The 13,834-nt window shown below is 47.9% G+C and overlaps 1 protein-coding gene across 2 annotated transcripts in view; it reads right to left on the bottom strand.

Annotated features, from left to right (window-relative positions):
* Positions 1 to 13,834, bottom strand: part of KCNK17 (potassium two pore domain channel subfamily K member 17) — a 54,570-nt gene that overhangs the window by 39,768 nt on the left and 968 nt on the right. The window lies entirely within an intron of this gene.

Raw genomic sequence — 13,834 nt, forward strand, 5'->3', positions numbered from 1 at the left:
GGGAGGGTGGAGGGCTGAGGAGGCGAGTGGGCGGGCAGTGGCTGGGGGTGAGTAGGCGAGCCGGGGCAAGGGAGCTGAGGAGGCGAGTGGTGAGTCGGTTGCTGACCTGTTCTACTGATCTGGTCTTGCTCCCATCCCCTCTCCCAGGGCCGGCTCCAGGCACCAGCAAAACAAGCAGGTGCTTGGGGCGGCACATTTCTAGGGGCGGCATTCCGGCGCTGGCCATCATAGGTGCCGACTCCGGGGCATGGGAAAAAAGTGCCCTCGCTGCCCCAGCTCGCCTCCGCTCCGCCTCCACCTGCTCCCCTGAACGCGCCGCCACCGCTCCGCTTCTTCTCCCTCCCTACCAGGCTTGCTGCGCGTGAAACAGCTGTTTTGCGCAGCAAGGCTGGGAGGGAGGAGAAACCAAGCGGCGGGGCGCTCGGGGGAGGCGGCGGAGGTGAGCTGGAGCGGGGAATAGTTCCTCTACCCCCCTGTTACTTCCTGCACCCCCCCACCTTAGCTCACCTCCGCTCCGCCTCCACCTGCTCCCCTGAATGCGCCGCTGCTCCGCTTCTCCCCCCTTCCTCCCAGGCTTGCCACGTGCGAAACCGCTATTTCACGCAGCAAGGCTAGGAGGGAGGAGAAGCCGAGCGGCGGGCGCTCGGGGGAGGCGGTGGTGGTGGAGTGGAGGTGAGCTGGAGTGGGGAGCGGTTCCTCTAACCCCCCCATTACTTCCTGCGCCCCCCCACCCTAGCTCACCTCTGCTGCGCCTGCTCCCCTAAACGCGCTGCTGCTCCACTTCTCCGCCCTCCCTCGCCTGAGAGGGACGGGGGAGAAGCGGAGCGGCGGCATGCCCGGGGGAGCAGGCGGAGTGGAGGTGAGCTAGGGCGGGACGTCATGGGGGGCCCGTAGGAAGCAATGGGGGCGAGAAATGCGGCACGCCAGGGGAGGAGGCAGTGCTGGGGATTTGGGGAAGGGGTTCGGAAGGGGTGGAGTTGGGGTGGGGCCGGGGGCACGAAAAAGAAAGGGGAGGCGGCCAAAAATTTTTTTGCTTGGGGCGGCAAAAATCCTAGAGCTGGCCCTGCCCTCTTCAAGCGTTGCAGCTGTCCAGAGGTGCCTGCCTTCCATGCCTTCCTCATTCACACCTCATTCATTCAACAGGGCAATCGATTACAAAGTGGGGGGGAAGATCTTATTCTACTTCTAGCAAAAAGACATTTTTCTTTTACCTTAATTATACTACCGTAGGGGCCGCTATAACATATTACCGAGGTTCAATACTGCTGTTTCGGTGGGGCGGCGCTGGGGAAGAGGGTTTAATTCTGTGGAGCAGATGGCGCGGGGTGGGGTGGGGGGCGGGTTCGGCGGCGCTGGGGAGGTTGTTTCCGTGGGGTGGGCGGTGCTGGGGGGGGGTGTTGTGTTTCGGGGGGGCTGGGTGGCGCTGGGGGGGGGGATTGGCGGCGCTTGGGGGGTTTCGGCCCTCAGTTGTTTTCTTTGGAGTAATATGGCCCTCGCCGCTTTATGAGTTGTGCAGGCCTGATCTAGTCTGACCTCCTGTGCATCACAGGGCACAGAATTTCACCCAGTAACTTGTGTTTGACTAAAGCATATCTTCCAAAAAGGCATCCAGAAAGGCAAGACCAGAGTGTGTGCATGCGTATGACTAAGCTGAGATGCTGCCTTCCTTACAAGCATGACCTTATTAGGCAGCTGAGGTTCTACTTCCCTCTTCAACAGTAACAGAAAGGGACAAAGCACTTCGTATGAACAACTGATAATCGGAGTAGTTTCTTCTTCATTCATATCCACTTTTTTTCTAGTCCTGGGGAGAGGTGGGGGAATGAGGGACAGAGATTCTCACTAACTTCCGCTGAGGAACCTAAATACCTTTGAGGATCTGCGCAAAAATGACTTTCCTGAGGTCACACAGCCGGTCACAAGAGACCTACTCCTGGTTCTTCCAAACTCCCATGCCAGCACCCCTTCCATTGGACTACACCGTCACCGTCTTTCGGACATATTTCCAGAAAAGGACAATCATCCGCCGGCACATGTTGGGAGACGGAAGTATTGTGGAAGATGACATGTAACGTCCCTTGATATACCGAAACTCTGGTCAGTTTTAGTATCCTGTGCTTGCTGATCATGGCATTTTAGCCAGTGCTATTTCACAGTGCTATTTCAACATGAAGTGTTGTTTTTCCCTGTAAAACTGAGTGTGTCTCAGAGGGGTCCTCAGGAAAGGCAAAAAGAATGAGTATAAGGACTGGATCGGAGAGAGGGAATCTCACTTCCCAGTTTGTTTGGTTGGCTTTCACACATTCACATGAAATCAGCTTGTCCAGGAAACACAGACTTGTCCAGGAAACCAAAATTATGGTGACTGTTTACCTGGTCTCAGAAACTCCCATTCTTTCCCCAACTATCAGTGTGGGAGAGAGGCATTTCAAAAGGCACAGGACCTCCTGATAAGGGATTAAAGTTTAAATGAGTTTCTCTCTGCTATATACTGGAAATTCTTAAGATTAATATGTACAATTGCACAGTTCTTACAGGATAACAGGAGCAATCAGATAACATTGACAAGGTTCACTCTCCTCTCAGATTAGGAAGACAAAGGTTAATTAGCTTCAGAACAAAAAAAGCTCTATAGGTCACACCACTGTTATTTATTGGCACTCAACCCCAGTTCTTGGCTGGAGGAGGCACTGTATTTGAATTCTGACTAAAGCAGGGAAGATGTGGGATGGATTAGAAATTGGGTAGAAAACACCTGCTGCCTCAAATTAGTACCACTAAAGAAACCAAGACCTGATTAATTGACTTTCCCACACCTTTAATAGCATACATTAGACCTAGTCGACACTAGAAAATGTTTGCCAGTGTGGCTATACGGATGTAGCTATAGCAGCAAACCCTCCTAGTGGAGACAATGGTTATACTGGCAAAAAAAAAAAGTGATCTTGCAGGTATAGTTTAAACCAGTTCCCTGAATGAAAAAAACATTGTTATGCCAGTAGAACTGTGTCTACACAAGGGCTTTTGACCAGATCTGGATTAACCAATGTGCACTTGGTGCACTTGCACAGAATCCCCGTCTCAGGGGCGGGCCCATCCACTGGAAAAAAAACAAAAAACAAACCTGAGCCGGGCTGCAACCTCATGTAGCAGGTCGCAATGCTACTTAATCAAGTTTGGCCCAGCTGCCCCTCTGATGACAGAGGGGTGGCCGTGCCTAACCTGAGTGGTGCGGGGCCCTGTGAGTGCAGGGCGGACGATGAGAGCAAGCAGAGTTGCGCAGCCGAGATAGGAGGAGCTGCCCTAGCCTAGGAGGGGAGGGGAGCGCTGTGCCAGCGGGCACCAGTGAGTGGCCAGCAAGATCCTGTAGGTGGTGGGCGAGGGGCTGTGGTTGAGTGGTCAATGGGCTATAAGGTAAGTGGGGAGTTTTGGGGGGCTATGGGATGAGGGGTTAGGGGTCAGTGGAGGATGTTGGGAGCCAGTGGGGTTGGGGGCCAGGATGTTGGGGGTGAGTGTGGCATGTTGGGGGTGGTGGGGTGAGTTGTAGGGGTTGTGGGGGGGAATGTTGAGGATGGTAGGGTTGGGGGCCAGGATGGTGGAGGTGAGTTGGGGATATTGGGGGGGCTACTATTGCCACTGCAATTGAGGTGCTGGGGGCTGGTGAACGGGATGTGAGTCAGGGCTGCTGGGATGCACGGGGGGCGGGGGCTGGTGGAGGGTTGCTGGGGTATATGTGTGATGGGAGGGGCATTCAAAGATCTGTGTATAGGGTGGGGTATGGGTGGGGTGGGGTGGGAGGGGCATTCTGGGCTCTATGTGGGGTGGGGACTCTTTAAGGAATGTGGGGGGCCCCCCAATTTTCATAGTGCACAGGCCCCAGGTTTAATAGTTAACTGATTTTTACTGGTTAGAAATATTGCAAAAAAAAAACAAAAATCAAATCACAGCCCTAATTAATGTTACTACACCTGCAAAGGTTTCCAGGGTAGACCTGGCTTAATAGAGAATTATGTGATCTTGTCCAGTTGTGTATAATCATAGTACCCTAACCCATTAGTCATAGGTGGTGGGGGGCTAAGCCTAAAGGGGGCGCGGCCCCCTCAACCCCATCTATCAGCTCACCAACTGCCCAGCTGCTACTCCTGTGCACATGCCTAGCTCCGCAGGCGAAGCATGACACACACCACGGGATGCTGTCGTGGTCTCCTCAATCCTCCTCCTAGCAGTGAGGGCCAGAGCAGCGAACCAGGCCCAGGCCTGCACTGTGGACCAGAACACAGCCACCACTGCCTGGGCTCACTGTCTAACCCCTGTGCCCAGCCCAGCAGGACAGGAGCAGAGCCGCACTACCTGGGATGAGTGTGGGGTGGGCTCGCTCTCATTCCTGCCCCCACCAGACCTCCTCTCTGCACCAGACTGCAAACAACATTTTTACCTTCCACCAAGGCAGTTAGTGCTGCTACTGCAGACAGAGCTTACACAGCCTGGAAGACCATGCAGCCCCCTGACTCCAGGGCCATCTGCCCAGGCCAGTGGAACGGTTCCTAGATCTGATAGGTGGGAGTAACCCCAGAGTGCCTGTGCCTGAACAGAGCTGAATACGCCCTGCTGTAAGGAACAATATTTATTTATTTTTCAGAACAGAACAGTCGGGTCGGGTTGGAGCCGATCACTTTTATGGTGTCAGTTTGAAAACAGGAAGGGAGAGAAATTTTCTTCCAGTTTTGCTTTCTGAGAGTGGGATGGGGAGTTGCCACCAACCATCTGTGAGAGGGACCTATGTCCTTCACTGCTGCTTAAAGACAACATAGAGATGGTAGGCCAGATTTTGACATGGATTAATGCCTTTTTCCAAGGTGTTCGGGGAAGCCACACCTAAACAAGGCTCTTGCTCAATAAACCATCTTGGGATATTAATTCCATCCTGTCTCAGACCTGCCTTTTGTTGGACAAGTTCTTGAGAAAGTGGTGATGAGCCAACCCCTGCTTGCTACACTGATTTATTTGATCCCCATAGTTGGATTCAGATCTGAGTGCAGAACTCAGGCTGCAATATCATCTGTGGTGTCTGATCTTGTAGTTAGACGTCAGCATAAGTCGTTTCCATGCTTACTCAATTAGAGTAATCAGCAGCTTTTAATACCACTGACCACAAGGTACAACGTAACTCATGCGTGCGATCTTATGGGCCAGAAGGAGTAGCCCACAGTGAGTCTGCTCCTTCTTTTCAGAAAGGTCCCACAAGGCTGTACTAGACAACTCCTTGTCCTCCCCGAGGGACTTCGTAGGTAGGTTCCCACACATTTTTACTTCACCATATCGTCTCTTAAAGGTATAGGAGGCCACCAGAGCAGAATTCCAGGTGCACTAGGCTGCATTCTCATTAATGTATAAATAATCCTCACTGCTAATGAGCTTTTTAATGAACAGCTTCATTACTCTCCCAGTGCCAGACCAAGATAGGGATCTGAATGAAAGTGAATTGGCTGTAGCTCAGGCCAGAGAAGAAAGGGATGCTTGTTACTAAGAAGGAAGCACTGGAGGAATGGGCAGAGGTGGTGCTTGCCCCAGCTACTGTAAGTCTATGACTGCCTTTTCCAAACTCCCTTTCACAGATCCACAGTGCTCCAGTCTGGTGAGATTCAAGGAACGAGGCAAGATGTATTTATTTTATTTACGTCTTCTTTGATTTCCTTCTTCTCTATCATGGTTTGTGTAATTAGCATGCTTCAAATAACATGGCGCTGCTGCAATGCTAGGGACTGGGCAGGCCAATCCAATAAATACAGGAAACAGCTGCAATAAGTTATTAGGGCTACATTGTATGACATGAGAGGGGTGGGGAGCAAAGAGATGAGGGAGGGGGAGAAATGGGAATTATCCTAGTGACCCCACTAGGAAATCATACATTTACAACATTGGAGCAAGGCTGCAAACAAGGAAGCTCCAGACCCCATGGCTGGGATTTCAATTCATAGATTCTAAGGCCAGAAATGACCATTATGATCATCTAGTCTGATCTCCTGTATAGCATAAGCCATAGAACTTCCCCCACAAAATTCCTAGATCCTATCTTTTAGAAAATCATCCAGTCTTGATTTTCAAAATTGCCAGCGATGGAGAATCCACCACAACCCTTGGTAAATTGGTCCAATGGTTAATTATTCTGAGTGTTAAACATTTACACCTTATTTCCAGTCTGAATTTGTCTAGCTTCAACTTCCAACCATTAGATCATGTTATATTTTTCTCTGCTAGACTGAAGAGCCCATTATTAAACATTTGTTCCCGATGTAGGTACTTATAGACCAGGGAGGGCAAACTACGGCCTGGGGGCCGCATCCGGCTTTTCAGACATTTTAATCTGGCCCTCAAGCACCCGCCAGGGAACAGGGTCTGGGGCTTGCCCCATTCCAGCACTCTAGTCGGGGAGTGGGGTCGGGGGCTTGCCCCGCTCTGTTCGTACCGTGGCGCTGCACGGCTCCTGGAAGCAGCAGCAGCATGTCCCCACTCCGGCTCCTACATGTAGGAACCATGGCCAATGGGAGCTGCAGGGGCGGCGCCTGCAGATGGGGCAGCATGCAGAACTGCCTGGCTGTGCCACTGCGTAGGAGACAGAGTGAGGACATGCCGCTGCTTCCGGGAGCTGCTTGAGGTAAGCACCGCCTGGAGCCTGCACCCCGACCCCCTCCCATGCCCCAACCCCCTGCCCTCATCCCCTTCCTGCCCAACAAACCCCTTGGACCCAGCCAGGAGCACCCTGCTGCACCCCAAACCCTCATCCCCAGAGCCCGCACCCCCAGCTGGAGCCCTTCCCCCTCCCCCCACATCCCAACCCCATGCCCCAGCCTGGAGCCTCTTCCCGCACACTGAACTCCTCATTTCTGGACCCACCACAGAGCCTGTATCCCCAGCTGGAGCCCTCACCCCCTCCTGCACCCAACCCCCAATTTCATGAGCATTCATGGCCCACCATACAATTTCCATACCCAGATGTGGCCCTCGGGCCAAAAAGTTTGCCTACTCCTGTTATAGACTGTAATCAACTCACCCCTTAACCTTCTTTTTGTTAAGCTAAATAGATTGAGTACCTTCAGTCTATCACTGAATGGTTTCTAATTCTTTAATCATTCCTGAGGTTCTTCTCTGAACCTCTCCAACTTATCAACATCCTTCTTGTATTGTGGACACTAGAACTGGACACAATATTCCAGCAGTGCCAAATACAGAGGTAAAATAACCTCTCTACTCCTACTTAAGATTCCCTGTTTATTCACCCAAAGATCATACTAATTCTTTTGACCACAGTGTCACACTGGGAGCTCACGTTCAGCTGATTATCCACCACAACCCCCAAATCTTTTTCAGAGTCACTTCTTCCCAGGACAGAGTCCTCCATCCTGTAACTATGGCCTCCATTCTTTCTTCCTAGGTGTATACATTTACATTGAGCCATATTAAAATGCATATTGTTTGCTTGTGCCCAGTTCACCAAATGATCTAGATCTGCCTGTATGAGTGACCTGCCTCTTCACTATTTACCGCTCCACAATTTTTGTGTCATCTGCAAAATTCATCAGTTATTTTATGTTTTCTTCCAGATCATTGATAAATATGTTAAATAGTGTAGAGCTAAGAACTGGTCATTGCAGGAACCCACTTGAAACACACCCACTCAGTGACAATTATATTTTGTTAGCCAGTTTTAAATCCATTTAATGTGCCCCATGTTCATTTTATATCATTCTAGTTTTTTAATCAAAATGTTGTGTGGTACCAAGTCAAACGCCTGACAGAAGTCTAAGTATATTACATAGTCCAGGGTCTTTGAAGAAGTTCAACAACTGTAGCTGCAGCGGAGTCCACAATCCTGGCATACATCACAGCAAAGGGAGTGAGAGAGTCTGGAGAACCGGTTCAGCTCAGGCAGAGCGACGCATCCAGCCTACGTGGCAAACAGCCACTGCGGGATAGATTTTCTTATGTACCATAAATGAAAGAAGGTTTGTTTCAGGTGTTCTCAAAGCCGGAAAGAAAACTAGGCTTCTTCAAAGTTCGGGATGTTTAGATCCCTTCCTACAGAAACCTTCCTCTTAGCTATGATGTCCCAGTCTTTAATAATTAAAAATGTATGTCTGATTCATGTGTGTGTGATTGGCGTGGTGGGTAGTTGGACGTGCATATGGAACAACTCTAGATCAGAAATAGACAACTGTGGGAGGTGCAGGGGTGGGCTCCAGGATTCTGATATATTAGACCCACAAATGCAACCCAGCTTCATTGCACCAGTGCTTGTCTTGTGCTGAGAAATGTAGTGCAGAAGAAGGGAGAAAAGGAGCCTGACGGGATTGGAAAAGGTGGTGAACACACTTTCAACAGAATGAAAACAATCAAGGGGACCGGAAAGCAAATAATAGTTTATATAACACCAGGCTTAGCCACCTAAGCCATCCTCTCCTGATTATAGAGCCTTTCTCATCTAAGCCATCTGTCTGAACCCATCAACCAGAGTTGTTACTACCTATTGGCTGATTGGTGGTTTGTGCAACATGAGCTGCTGCTTTCAGTCCAGTTCCTTGTGACCAGCTGTCCACATCACACACAGCACCTTTGCTCACAGTCTCAGAAGTATGGCCAAGGATTAAAGATACCAAGGACACTGCACTGGTTTCTCCCCCTGAGAAGTGGTGTCTCTGAAGGGTACAACAGAGACACTTTGGAAGGGAGTAGCATGTGGACAAAGCCTGCTCTGCTGTTGTCCAAGCTGTACCTGTTCTGGGGATATGTAAAACTTTGGCCTAGAGGGCTGTCAATCCAACACCTTTTATGAACACTACCTAATTTATGAAACTAAACGGTTGCCATCAGACTGCTTCTGAACGTTCTTGCCCCTGTGTGCTTTGACTGTTTGCTCCAACCCTTCCTGCCCCTCCCTTCCTTTGTCCTTCCAACTAGCTCCTCCCATCATTCCACTGAACGATTTACATAACAAAATTAAAAAAAAAATCACTGAACTAACATGAAATTTGCAACCAGCACACTGCATTGCTCACTCTGTTGTATGTTACCTTCCCCCCACCCCCGTGTCTGCCTTGTCTGTTTAGACTAAGCTCATCAGAACAGGACTGTCTACTACTGTGTTTGTACAGTGCCTAGCTTGGGGGTCAGCAACCTTTCAGAAGTGGTGGGCTGAGTCTTCATTTATTCACTCTAATGTAAGGTTTCGCGTGCCAGTAATACATTTTAACGTTTTTAGAAGGTCTCTTTCTATAAGTCTATAATATAGAACTAAACTATCGTTGTATGTAAAGTAAAGAAGGTTTTTAAAATGTTTAAAGAGCTTCATTTAAAATTAAATTACAATGCAGAGCCCCCTGGACCGGTGGCCGGGACCTGGGCAGTGTGAGTGCCATTGAAAATCAGCTCGCATGTCAGCTTCAGCACGTGTGCCATAGGTTGCCTATCCCTGGCCTATCACAACAGAGCCCCAATCTTGGTCAGTTACAAGGCACAACCATAATAAACAGGATGAAAATAATATGAAATGATATGTTTGTACAGTGTGTAGCAAAACGAGACTCCATCCGCTGTCAGCCCCAGGACTCTACCGTAATAAATGCGATTAACCATAATGTTTGGCGGTAACCCTAATGAAAAAGCTTTGTATATAAACAATGCTAAAGAACTTCACAGACTGTGAAATATGTCAAAGTAATTAAAAAGCCCAGCCACTGCTTTTGCTTTTTCATAACCACTGTGTCCAGCTCTTTCCTAATTTGCAAGTAATCAAATTATGTGTCTAGAATACCAACGTGATGGTGAGATAGGACCGATCATGACTTTGCCAGGTAACCAGTGGGTGAACAGATGACTGAGGGAACAGGTCATTTTATTTGTTTGTTTTGTGTGTGCGTGTACCACACACAGTATCCAAGCAATGCCACAAAGGAAATTGGAACAGGAACTGGAAGAGAAGGGGGCTCTTGTGTGATTTGTTTGGGTTTTTCATTAAACTCATCATGAAAACCTATTAAACAAAAAATATATAGGGCTATTCAAGATCAGGCCAGGGTTTCATGTAGCAGGAAGTCCGGCCGGCACAAGAACCTTCTAATTTAATAACAAGAGAAAGAAAAAAAACCCTTTAACTTCCTTCCCCATCTAGGTCCACTGTAGCCCATACAGTAAGGTCCTTCACTGCATGTTGCAGTCAATCTCTGGTCAGGGAGGACGGAGCTGGCTCCAAAACTACTTTCAGCACCACAGCGAACAGTGAGAAGTCAGAGCTCAGAATAGAATCTGGGTCTCCCATTATCACTGCATATGGTAAAACAAATCAGTAAAAACACACCGGAAAGGCCTTTTGGTTCTCTGTGGCACTGTGACTAGCTTATCACTGATTCCTTTAACTGTAAACTTTGTCCTTCTTCTCCCATCCCCCATTACTGTTTGTTACTCTCCTTCATCTAAAAATTGCATTGTATGCTCCTCAGAGCAAAGGCCATGCCTTTGTATTATTCTGTAAAGCGCCCAGCACCCATTGTGGGATGTAGCAATTCTTCTCTTCTATATAGCTGCTTATCTACACTGCATTCATCACCGTAGTACTGGAGCGCCTTCCAGTCTTGAGCAAAGGGACTGACATCTGTCAGATGTTGCTTGTTCTCTCAAGGATAAGAGTGAGACTTTGAACTTGGGCATATACTGTGAAATGCAAAACTGGACTCATCAGCTTTATTTCCTACTTCCTCTGGCTAATTAGCTCAACTCAAATTTCACACTATGTTGTTTGCAGAGTTAGCACACAATGTGGATGATATTATTCATTCTATTATGGTAGTGCCTAGGGGCCAGAGTATCAGGGCCCCCTTGTGCTACTCACTGTACTGCATATAATAAAAAGACAGTCCCTGCCCCAATGAGCTTACAGTCTATCACTTCTGGGGGTGAGAGAATGGGACAATCAGCATAATAGTGTTTCACAGCATTTAAGGCCAGAAGGGACATTAGATCATCTAGTCTGACCTCCTGTATATCACAGGCTATTAAATTTCACCCAATTAACCCTGTATTGAGGCCAATACCTTGGATTAGACTAAAATATTTCAAGTCCTCAAGAGAATAAACTGTTGTGTGCCACAGGCATAGAGGCCAATGTAATTGATTACATGAGATATGCCGAGATGATCCTAGACGATCCGTGCTGCACACTGTAGAGGAAAGAGAAAAAAACCCAAGGTCTCTGCCAGTCTCATTTGAGGGAAAATTCTTTCCTGACCCAAATCTGGCAATCAGTTCAACCCTGGTCACGTGAGCAAGACTCGACACTAGCCAAGTATCTGAGAAAGCAGATTCTCTGCATCACCTCAGTGCACTTGTCCACCCCATCTGGTGTCCTGTGTACAGCAGTGGCCAATCCCTGGTGCCTCAGAGGAAGGTGACACACTCCTCTATCCCTGCCAAGAATACATCTTGCCAATTGTGAATAGGCGTCAGGTGTTGTGAAATTCCTTCCAGACCCCTGCAGGTGACTGGCTGAAACCCTGAAGCATGAAGTTTGGTTATGGTCATTGTCTTAATGCAGAGCTGCAAGTGTTATGAGCATGTTAAGGGCAATGTAGAGCTTCCTGTTTTCTCCATGGCACATGGAGAGAGGGATGAACAGTTGGATTCATAGATTCACAGCTCCTAGGCCAGAGGGGACCATCATGACCAACTACCCCAACCTCCCCACATCTCTCTGCTGCCCTTGGCTGTAGAATTTCTCTCAGAAAGCTATCTGATCTCACCTTAAAGACTACAAGCGATGGCGAGTCCACCACCTCCCCAATGAGCTGTTCCAGTGTTGCTGCTTCTTCCTGCTACGAAATTGCATCTCATTTCAAGGTTGAATTTATCTAACTTCAACTTACAGCCATTGGATATTGTTAGATCTTAGTCAGTAAGGCTGAAAAGCCCCCTCCCTATCAGCTACCTTTTCCATGTCAATCCTCACAATCTCTGCTAAGACTCTTAACAAAACTCAGTTGTGATGGTGGGTGTTTTTGCACAGATGAAACAAAAATGCAAAGATTTACCCACGCCCCACTGGAGTCAGGTAGGACAGCACTACCAACCAAACCACCACGAGCATTTGCTTTGGCAAAACCCAAGTCACCTATCTGAAACAGAGATGGGCCCAAACAAGAACCACTTATCCAGTCTCTCGCACCTTCCTGAACCAGAGACGTTTAGGTCAAGTGGGCCTCGCATCCACATCACTGCTGGGTTAGATTTTGGGTTTTCCAAACCAATACCTGCCTGATGCAGAGGTTCTGCAAAACCAAAACTGCCCCTGTTTTGCCCATCTCTTTTGTACATGTGTGGCTCCTAGGGGTTTCAGCAAGAATATATTTGCCCTATTTGGGCATTGCACAGTTGTCATGGAAATATCCTCAGCATCATTTACAAGCATGTTTTTTGTACTGGGTTGTTTGACACTTGTTCTTTCAAATAATGAATAGAAAATTGGAAAAAAGTGATACTTGACGCCAATTAAACTCTCTGCAAAGAAGTTTCCGTATTAATTATTATACGACGTTATCACTGGTAAGATAATGTACGCTGTAATGCATTCTGATTCACTGCTAAAATGCAATTAACCATTAGAAAACTGGCCAGGATCTTATAATGAAAAATTCTACCACCATCTCTATTCTACCAAGGCTTAAAGACTGACAGTTTACTCAGGATAAATGAGAAGAGAAAGATATTTAGGAATCATCGTAATAAAGAAAATACGGCCAGAGACACCTGGAGAACAGACACGTTAAAAACAATTGCAGAAAAATTACCGGGACAGAATAGCTAAATTTAAATATACTGGGGAAAATAAATGTTAAAGATTGGGGCAGCCCCGCAGTTCAAAGATTGCTCCTAAAAGTGTCACTGGAAATGTCATAACCTCTACTTTATTAATAACAATATTTTCAGCAGTCAGAAGCAAACGGGGGGGGGGGGAAGGGAGAGCAAAATTAAGTAAAATGACACACCAGTCTAAGAAAAGGAGGGATGAAACGGCTACATTTTAAGAGACATAAAATTACTTTTAAATACGACAGACTCTGTACAGGTATAAAATGGACTACTGTTGCCTTGATGATTTGGGGAATACATAGGATATTACTAGCACTGGACTGGTCTGCCTAATTTATGTGCAGATTTACAAATCTAGGGTCCAGCTGATAGCATGTGGAACGCGACTGAAACCAGTGGGGCTCCCTAAGGACATACCATCCATCGCAGGAATCCAGCGCTATCTGTAACACAGGTAGGGACAAGCTCCCAGGTGAGGTGTGGGGGGGTGTGAGTTACATATTGGTAAGCAGATGGAAGCAGGTGAAAGGTACACGTTAAAACAGAAAGTGTGATTCACATCCGTTTAGTTCCACAGTGTCAAGTACATGGCTAAACAAAACTGCCCTCTGCCAGGCCCTGCAGCAGGGGTAGTCAATAAGCAGACTGTGGGTCAAATCCAGATGGCCAGACGCTTTCTAATAGACTCCGAAATCTTTTTATTTACTTATGATCATTATTGTTACTGAGGTGTGAAACATGTTTCACTGGAGTCTGGACCTTGACTACACCTTGAGCAAGAAATTTGGACCTTGACCAAAAATAATTGACTACCCCTACTTTAAGGGCTAATTGCTCAGCGAAGCCAAACAGGCGGCAGGAGGCTAAGGAAAACAGGACACAGAAAGAAACCTTCAAGAAGCCGCTTTCCAAGAAAGCCCGATTGATAAGAAGATATCTGAGGGAAGAGTCTGCATCCTAAACAGGTGCCTGCCGGCCA

Source organism: Chrysemys picta, chromosome 3 (genome assembly GCF_011386835.1).
Source record: "Chrysemys picta bellii isolate R12L10 chromosome 3, ASM1138683v2, whole genome shotgun sequence".
Classification (NCBI taxonomy): domain Eukaryota; kingdom Metazoa; phylum Chordata; order Testudines; family Emydidae; genus Chrysemys; species Chrysemys picta.